Here is a 10,055-nt window from a genome sequence, read left to right on the forward strand (position 1 = left end):
TTAAATGAACAGCAGTCACCCACATTGTCCTGCAGTAAAAGTTACGATGCCCTGTCACATGTGTGAGCTCATTTGTTCCTGGCATTTATGTCTGAGTTGGACCGTGGACTTAGGCGTTGCCCAGAACTGGGCATGACCTCAGCTCCACTGAGTGACCTCAAGCCAGTTTGCTCATGTATAAAGTTGGGAGAGTAACATTTTTGTTACATAATTTTTCTAAGCCTCAGGTGTATCCACATGAAGTAGGATCGGGCCACCCCCTATCGAGGTAGCTGTGAGGATTTGTGCAGTGCCCTGTGGCCACTGTCAGTCCAGCTTACAGTTGAGGAGATGTACAAGGGTTACGTGGCTTCCCTCCGTGTCACTGACAGACCCAGGTCCCATGGCTCTGGGTGGAGAAACTGGGACCCCCCTGGATCTCAGTCTGGTGCTCCTTCGGGGTGAGCTGACAGAGCCACAGAACAGCCCAGACTCCCTGTGCCATGTGACCCGAGTCCCTCCCTGTTTCTGTGCCCACAGGGCCCGCCTGCTTCCTGGTCAGAAGAGAAGGGAGTGTGAAATCACCTTCTGAGGTGGGAGTGTGACCAATGGCAGCGTCTTCAGCAGACCCGGGGAAAGGCTTTCCACTGCATCCTCACACCACGGCTGAGCCCTGATCGGTGGGGATGGGCTTGTTCATGGGAAATGGGTGACCAAGGAAAGAACAGCTAAGTAGAAAAGCTGTCACCCGAGACATCCATCGTCGACTTCCAGTTCCAAGATCTGCAGCCACGGGACGGCCGGTGGTCCCAGCACCCTTGGCAAAACCCACCTTCCATGGGCAGAAGCTCTGAGCAGCCCAGCTGGCCTTGACCTCCCCACCCTACGGAGCTGGGCTGCAGACACAGGTGTCCAGTATACAGCCTCACGGCTCCCCAGAGGAACGCGTGACACTGAGCTTGCTGGCTTATCGAGCATAGTTCTGACCCTGAACAGAAATTGATTTGGTGTCACTCAGGCTCATCTGGAATCAGATCAGCTCCCTGCTGTCCCAGCCCTGCTGGCTGTTCTTTCGGCACCTGCTGTACTCAGGGCGCAGGGAGTTGCGGCTCCCGAGCATTTCCAGCACCTTGCTTGCACGTGGTACGCCCCCCCTCCCGCCCCCACCAAGCCCCTAGGTAGGCAAGCCAAGGGCACGTTGTGTCCATTTTACAGCAGAGCCAGGGCTCAGAAGGGCGGGAGCTTGACTTAATGCTCTTCTGCTGCCATCTTGAAATTTTAATAATCCTGTCTTTGAACTTGTGTTTTGCAAGTGAAATCTGACAGGATTGTGGAGCCTGCGCAGGAGCGGAGGAGGTCCGTCAACGCACGTGTCAGTTATTCCTTGCTGTCCTATCTGCCTACAGCGTTCACAAAGCCCCGTGAGCACAGAATTCCAGGGGGTTCCCTGAGGCGCAGGAGCTCTGCGAGACTCAAAGTGAGTACAAGACGTGTGTGTTGGGCGCCTGGGCGGCTCAGTTGGTTAAGCGGCTGCCTTCGGCTCAGGTCATGATCCTGGAGTCCCGGGATCGAGTCCCGCATCGGGCTCCCTGCTCAGCGGGGGGTCTGCTTCTCCCTCGGAGCCTTCCCCCGTCATGCTCTCTGTCTCTATCTCATTCTCTCTCTCAAATAAATAAATAAAATCTTAAAAAAACAAAAAACAAAAAACAAGACGCATGTGTTACATCGAGGACGGGGTGAGCAAGGGCACTGACACCCCGAAAGGCCACACTTTGCAATCAAACCAGAACTTGCTTGGAATGCAGAAAGAAGGCAGTGAGGTTCTAGGGAACATGAATGACCAAGGAACCCTGTCTCTTATTCTTACTCAGCGTATTTCCTTGTGTCAGCCAATAGCTTACAGGGAAAGTGAGGGCACAGAAGGAAGTGGAGACACAGGGCACCCACGGTTCCCTTTCCTCCTGTCCTCCTCACTCAGCAAGAGGGCAAAGGCACAGTGTGTGGGTGGAATGTCAAGGAGCGACATAAAAACTGTTGAGTTAGTGCAGTGTTTCTACTGTTCTGGAAAGGACGAAAATGCTCCTGCGTACAAACTGCAAAATATGAAGAGTGTGATTGCAATGATTCCATATACGAGTTAATGGCCTTATATTTGCATTTAAAACTGCCACTGCACAATACAATGTTGAATGGTGTAGTTAGAATGGCATTAAATAGCAAATAAAAACACCATGACAAGTGGCGATGGAGGGTACCGTGGAAGAAAGAAGCAGGTTTGGTATTTTAGCAATTTTAACGGCACTTGCCTCCTGGCTTTTGCACAAACATCCCACATTTCCATGTTGAACAAGGGGCCTTGCAATCACGAAGCCAGTCCTGGGTGGGGAGTGAGGAAGGGAGGCAGAGAGGATGAGAAGTCCCTCGAGATCTCACAGTTATTCAGGGCTGAGCCGGGATGCTGGTCTCCGACGGAGTCCGGAGACAAGACCCACCACGATGATGATGAAGATGATGGTGATAAGCCCACCGTATCATGCCACGCAGGAGGCCCGCAGTGGCCCACTCATCTCCATGGCAACCTGGAGGCAGGGACAATTACTTTCCACCCTGCAGAGGAAGAAACCAAAGCTCCAAGAGCCTTTGCAGCCTGCCCGCATCCCTAGCTGCCAGACGGCTCAGCCAGGAACCCTACACCGTCAGACCTTGGTCGCCAATATCTCCGTTCTCTAGCCTGCCAGGGAGAGCACACCTGATCCCTTGGCCTCTGTCTGATGACCTCAGGCTCCTCTTGGTAAGAAACGGGGTCATTCATTTCGTTTCTTTATAAAAATTGAATGAGAGTAATACATGATGACTAATAAACCATTTGAAGTACACAAAAGTGTTTTCAAAGTACTGAGAGAGAAAACCCAGCAGCCCCTCTCTGGCCCCACCCCTGTTCAGTGTAAGTCCTTCTAGAACTTTCTCCACGCAAGCCGGGGTTTGTTAACAACTTTTGGGTTGCGGGGTCCAGAGTAGAAGATGCTGGATAGAGAGAACAAAGAACCCAGGCATGTGTTTTGAAAGCCAGGAAGTCAGGAGCTGTGGGGCTGTGTCCCACAGTGGTGGGCTTCTAAAAGTAGACCATGGACCAGCCTGGGTCAGGGTTTGTAAATAGCAGAAACCTGGTCTCCCTTCCCACACATCTCCCGGAGTAGCCATGGAAGGGCATGGCTGTCTGGGGGCCCCACAGAGCTGGATCACGGATGTCCAGGGGCCCCCTGCTCAGGTGTGGCACAGAGACGGCAGACTTGCCCACCTTCACACAACCACAGGGGCTGGATGCCCAGGCCCCAGGGAGGGCTGCTGTGGCCTGAAGACCTGAGACCCCCCTCTGTGAATTTCCCAGAGCTCTTGTTCGACCACCCAACACAATAGCATTGGATCGCTTCCCCTCCTCTTGGGTGAGGGTTCCAAGCCAGGTTTGTGTTGATTTAGGACAAATTAACAAACGTGACATCTTAATGTCCAAGTGAAATAGTGGTATTGAGCTGAATGACCCTGAGGTCCCGGCCAACCCTGGCTTCTTGGCAGGCCACATCTGGGGTCAGCTCTTGCCCTGGGGAGCCAAAGGTGCCTCCTTCTCATGGCCCCATGCGTGCTCTCTGCCTAAGGCCCTGCCCCAGTGGGAGGGGGGCTGGCCCTACTGCTCATGAGGATGCACATGGCTGTCTCACTGGGATTCCACAAGGAGAGAAGGGAGATCTGCTAGCAGGTTCTTAGAGACATGTGATTCCCTCTTGTCCCAGAGAAGAACCCCCTCTTTGGTAACAAGTGGGCTACCTGCAGCTCTCTGAGGTGCTTACCTGGTGGTGGCTATGGGGCCCAATCCAGGGAGCTGGTAATGTCCCAGAGCTCTTCCCAGAGACCCCGATGGCCAAGCCAATGGCTCCATGCTGGGATCTGAACCCAGGCTCGTCTGGCTCCTGGATCTAAGCTCTGGAGAGACAGGAGACAGGTGTATGCAGGCAGATATCCTGGGAAACTGGGCCCTCTGGGACTTCTTCTGGCAGCCCAGAAGGGGGCTTTTGCCACCGCCGCAGTGGGCCAGCTTTGCTCTTAGGGTGCATTTGGGCCTGGGACGTGGGCAGGAGAGCACTCCTCACAACCTGAGGCCAGCCCCCCTTTCTTGTAACTTCATACAAGACCAGCCCCTCTTGGGCTCCCAGCTACGCTGTGACTCAGACTTAATGGGATCACCACGGGGTGGCAGAAATGGCGTGGTTCTGGCTGACCTCAGTTTCTTTTTTTTTTTTGAGAATGGTAGCTAGACTTGATTGTCCCCCCACTCTATGTCCGGATGACTCTCACAAAGCTGTTTCCCCCAGGCCAGGCTGAGAGACCTGGTTTCCATGTTAATCCGGGGAAGAAGCCATTCAGAGAGTTTCACCAAAACGCATCCCAGATCCACTTGGGTTGGGAGAGGCCACTGTACTTGCCTGCTGGGAGGCATGTTGAAGTTTTTCACCTCTCGTGGCTGGAAGCAGCCTTCACTGGCGGCACCGAGGGGCTGACTCCCTGGTCCACTTTCGCGAGCATCGATCTACCAGATGCATCAATCTCCCAGATGGTAACTAATTCAAAACAGCATTTTATTAAAACAAACTAAGACATCATGAATTAAATATAAAGTCTGCGGGAACCCTGAAGATCAAACAAGAGATACTGCAGAAATTTCACATTTGCAGAGAGTTGCTCTGAGTTACTCCTCCCAGGAGCCCAGATTGAAGTTTACCCTCCTCTGCCTGGGATGCCCTGAGAACCAGAGAGGGGGCTGGGAATGATCACTAGCTCCTGCCCAGCACTCCAGAGTTTGCAGAGTGAGGGCACATTTTGATCTCCCTGCATCCGAAGTACCCAGGGTGGTGAATAAGCAGTATGAATGACCTTTATCCACATTCCACAGGCAAGAGAGGGTAAGCCCAGGGTCACAGCTAGCCATGCTCATGCCTCCTGGCATGCTACCAACCTTTCTCCTCCACTTTCTCCTTTCTGGGTCTATACTCTGGGATGCCACAGGGCTGCCTGGGGGACAGGGATGGTTGGTCCTGACTTCTTGAGGAGAGTTGTGATTTGCTGGCTGGCTGCATCCCTGGCTGGGGATGAAGGCTCGTTTTTGTCCCTACAGCAGAATGGGAGAAGATGGCCGGCTGACCTCTGTTCAAGGACATTGCCACCTGAGTGCGTACGGGGTGGTGGGGGATGCCACAGTGCTTCTCTTTGCCAAAGGAATGTTCGGACTTCCTTTCTCTTATCTGTAGCAGGGCTCATGTGTGCATTTGGGAAGGAGTCTTGGGAACAGCCAGGTCCAGCCTTTGTCCCTCTGACCCAGCATCTTGTTCCTGTCCCATGTTCCCACCTGCTCCACACATTGCTCCAGGGGTATGGAGGAGAAGGCAGTGGCTGGGATGGTTCTAGAAGAAGGCCACCTGTGGACTCTTGCTTTTCTTCTGGAGGTTGGGGCAAGGAGGTGTTTGGTTGGTGTTTGGTCGGCTCAGGTTATATGTGGGTGCTGGGGATGGCCATGCAGTGTGTACAGATGAAGAACGTGCAGAGGACCATGCCACAGACCCCGTCCAACCTCTGCTTGAAGATGAACGTCAAACTGGGAGGCATGAACAACATTCTACTGCCCCAGGGGAGGCCGCCCGTGTTCCAGCAACCTGTCTTCTTTCTGGGGGCTGACGTCACTCACCCACCCACCGAGGACAGGAAGAAGCCTTCCATCGCTGCCGTCGTGGGCAGCAAGGACGCACACCCCAACCACTACTGTGCCACCGTGTGGTTTCAGCAGCACCGGCAGGAGATCATCCAGGACCTGGCCACCATGGTCCACGAGCTCCTCATCCAGTTCTACAAGTCCACGTGCTTCAGGCCCACACGCATCATCTTCTACCGTGATGGCATCTCCGAGGGCCAGTTCCAGCAGGTTCTCCACCATGAGTTGCTGGCCATCCGCGAGGCATGTATCAAGTTAGAAAAGGACTACCAGCCGGGGATCACTTTCATAGTGGTACAGAAAAGGCACCACACGCGGCTCTTCTGCACCGACAGGAACGAGAGGGTTGGGAAAAGTGGAAACATTCCAGCAGGCACAACTGTGGACACGAAAATCACCCACCCGACTGAGTTTGACTTCTACCTGTGTAGTCACGCTGGCATCCAGGGAACAAGCAGGCCTTCCCACTATCACGTGCTTTCGGATGACAATCGTTTCTCTTCTGACGAGCTGCAGATTCTCACCTGCTAGCTGTGTCACACCTACGTGCGCTGCACGTGATCCGTGTCCATCCCGGTGGCAGCATACTACGCCCACCTGGTGGCTTTCCGGGCCAGGTACCACCTGGTGGACAAAGAACATGGCAGTGCTGAAGGAAGACATACCTCCAGGCGGAGTAATGGACGAGACCACCAAGCGTTGGCAAAGGCAGTCCAGGTTCATCAGGACACCCTGCGCACCATGTACTTTGCTTGACATGTTTTAGTGTTTACAATTGTGTACCGAGTTGGATTCACATGAGATCAGCTACACTCAGACCAACAGATGCTCAGCCCTTCTGTGACAGCCAGCATCGAACATGAGACGTCATTGATTTTAGTAGATTCTCCATTTTCCAGAATGCCTTCCGTCCCAGATTTCAAACTTGGATTTTGAACCGCAGACCTGTATGAGACCCCACTGTCGTAGGAAATATGGTTTGCCAAAATCTATAAGCTGCTTATTAAAATAGAGTCCCGTGTTTCCTAAAAAAAAAAGGTTATATGTGGGAAAATGGCCCATCATTCCACCGGGGACCTGAATTTGTTCTTTCCTCCAGCCTTGGTAGCAGCAGGTCGAGGGGATGGGCAACTCCCCTCTCTGTCCTGTCTCCCTTGGACCACATGCTTTTCGACCCATTAGAACACAGTTGCAGCAGACTTCTGGTGGGGCCTGTGGTGGTGGGAGGAGAGCTTTCCAAACCTCTGGGAGGTTGTCGGCACACGAACCATGAGCACACCCTTGCTGGGAGAAGCGTCAGCTCCTTATGCTTATAAGTGGCAGCTATTAAAAACCATGATCTTAGAAAGGTGAAATTAATGCTGGCAGCTAATAGGGAGGGCCCAGTGTAAGCCAGTCGTGACGACTGGCCCTTCTCAGCATTGGTACCATCTCAATGGTTTTATGATGAGTTGTAATCGGTCCCATTTTACAGGTGCAAAAACCAAGGCTTACCAAGGCCTCTGCAATGTCACCTGTCAAACCCTGAGCCCTTTTCCATGAAGCTCTGCAGGCATTGTTCCATTTTCATCTCCTAATGACCTTCCGGGCAGGTACTATAGTGATGTCATCCTATAGGTGGGGACACTGGGGCTCAGAGAGGCTCAGTGGTTTGCCCTAGTTATACAGCCAGGTGGTGGATCAGGCCCTAGAACTCTGCTCTGTCTGACCCCAGAGCCATTGCTCTTTACCACTGGGCAGGTGGGGTGCTCTGGGGAAGGAATATTCTTGCAATCAAGGGGCCAAAGCAGCTGAGATCACAAGATAGGGGTGATGCACAGGCCATGATTCCATCATCCACCCTCCACTGGTCATGGAGTAGAGATCATATCCCCACTGCTTAAGAAAGTCTGAGCCACCACATCGTGGTGGGCAGCGCATGAAGCAGTGCTGGGCACTTGATCAGCCTGTCCATGCGTGGCCAGGGGCTGGCTGTGAGCCTGTGGCTTCCTGTTGAGTTGAAAAGCCATGTCTGGGATTCTCCCCAGGCCTCCAAAGAAGCACAATAACCTAGGCAAGGTGATTTTTCTATAATTAAATTGCTACATTGTCATCTTTTCAATAAAAATGACATACTAGCATTTCTCTGTTCTCTTTGAAATTCATCACACACCTAGGAAATACAGAGATAGCCAAGAGCATTCAGAGCCCTTTTGCTTTGCGTGTCAATTCATTGCTTCATTCACCAAAAGTCCTTGCTTGGGGGCTGGGGTCCCCAGGCCTGTCCTCAGGGAACTCACAGTCTACCGGGGAGATGTAGAAGTATTTTGGGCAGCTCTAAAACTACACCTGTATTGATTGATTGACTTATTAACTCGTTCAATGAATATTTATTGAGGATCTATTATGTGTAGGAAATTGATTTTTAAATTATTCATATTTTGCATTCCTTTATTGGTCTTAGAATTGTAAAGTGCCTTGTGATATGTTCTATAAAAACCCAACAGACTTGTGACCTTGTTCACTTCTAGAATAAAGATCATCTTCTACAAATCGATTTAGACTGAGGGTTTGAGCATGCTCTATATGTCATGTTTTGAGTGTAAGCGAGAAGCATCCTGGTGTCTCTCCATCCTGGCTGTGAATTAGAATCATCTGGGGTGGGAGGTTTATAAAGGGTCCGTGCCGTTGTCTGGGCCTTATACCTTTGGCTTCTGATTTCATAGGTTTGAGGTGGGGCTCTGCGAGAAAGTTGTCTTGTAAGACTCCCCAGGTGACTTTCCTGTGCAGCCATACTGTGAACCATTGGTCTATGCCAGTAGTTCTGAACCTTAGCTACACATTAGAATCTCTTGGAGAGTATTAAAAGGTCCCATGCCAAGACTTCACCCAGTCTGCTAAATCAGAACATCTGGGGGGTGGCACCCCACCACCCATGTATGTAAAAGCTCCCCAGATGTTTCCAATGTGCAGCCAAGATTGAGAGCCCCGGTCTGCTCCAATTTTATTTTATTTTTATTTTTTAAACATTTATTTATTTATTTATTTTATTTATTTGAGAGAGGGAGAGTGCGTGAGACAGAGGGCGGGGGAGAGAATCTGAAACAGACTCTGCACTGTGCACAGAGCCCGATGTGGAGCTTGATCCCCTAACTGCAAGGTCATGACCTGAGCTGAAACCAAGAGTTGGATGCTCAACTGCTTGAGCCACCCAGGTGCCCCAGTCTGCTCCTATTCTCTGTTCACAGATGAGTTGAGGATGGCACCACAGAGGCTGTGAGATTGGAGCTGGGTTTTGAAGGATGAATAGGAGTTTGCTAGGATACTCTAGAAGAAGATGGGGCATTTGCAGGTGGAGAAACCAGCGTGTGCAAAGGCAGCAGAGCAGGAAGGAGAGAGGAGGATTTGAGATGCAGTGTGACTAGAGCAGCATCAGGGAGGCTCCACAGGCGGGAGGAAAGCATGCTGCAAGCCAGACTCGTGACCCTGTGGCTCTGGCTCTGCCTGAGGAGTCCAGGTAGGAAGTGACTGGACCTGTTTGTGTTATGAACATCCTTGGTGATGGAAGGCCTGGAGGGAAGGCTGGAAGTGGGGAGACCAAAAAAGAATTTGCTTCAAAAGCCTCAATGGGAGTTAGAGAGGCCCCAGACCAAGATGGTGGTCAGGGGGTGAAGGAGAACACGCATTCTGGAGACACTTCCAAGGGGCTGGGAGGGTTTGAAATGTGTCTGCAAATTCTATAATATGCTTCCCATGGAGAGGCAGCATTGATATCCCCTCCCCCTTGAAGTGGGAGGACAATATTTTAATGAGGATTTGCTGCAAACTGTCAAGGGGGCATGCAGAGCTCTCTGATGAAGGGGCAGAGGTGCACTTGTCTAACTTGATGATTTGGGGAGGGACGTGGATATTGGCCACCATGGAGCTCCCATACCCTTTGGACACCTCCAGCCAGTGACCCATAGGCATCTCTGATCCCACAGGTCCGAAGTGAGCTAGAAGCCTGGGGTTATCTCTCACTCCCCCTTCTTCCTCAGCCCTATATCTGGCTGGTCGCCAAGTCCCAGGGTCCATCTCTTCCAGTGACCATAGCGATAGTCATTTGATTTCATCCATGGATTGGATTCTGCAAGCCAGGAGTCCAGGTGGGACAGCTTGTCTCTGCTCCACAGCATCTGGGGCCCCAGCTGTGAAGACTCAAGGCTGAAGTGTAGAACCACCTAGAAGGCATCTTCACTTAGATGTCTGGCAAGTGATGCTGAAGTCATCTGGGACCTCAACTACATCTGTTGGACGGAGCACAAGCCTGTGTACATGGCCTCTTCTGTGGCCTGGGCTT

At 51.9% G+C, this 10,055-nt stretch overlaps 1 pseudogene; it reads left to right on the top strand.

The window, feature by feature from the left end:
• The first annotated feature begins 5,521 nt into the window (after positions 1-5,521).
• LOC114221852 (protein argonaute-2 pseudogene) lies at positions 5,522-6,504 on the top strand (annotated as a pseudogene).
• Positions 6,505-10,055: the final 3,551 nt, after the last annotated feature.

This window comes from Eumetopias jubatus, unplaced genomic scaffold, assembly GCF_037043125.1.
Source record: "Eumetopias jubatus isolate StellerSeaLion01/CBP00866 unplaced genomic scaffold, mEumJub1_p1.0 scaffold_17, whole genome shotgun sequence".
Taxonomy (NCBI): Eukaryota; Metazoa; Chordata; class Mammalia; order Carnivora; family Otariidae; genus Eumetopias; species Eumetopias jubatus.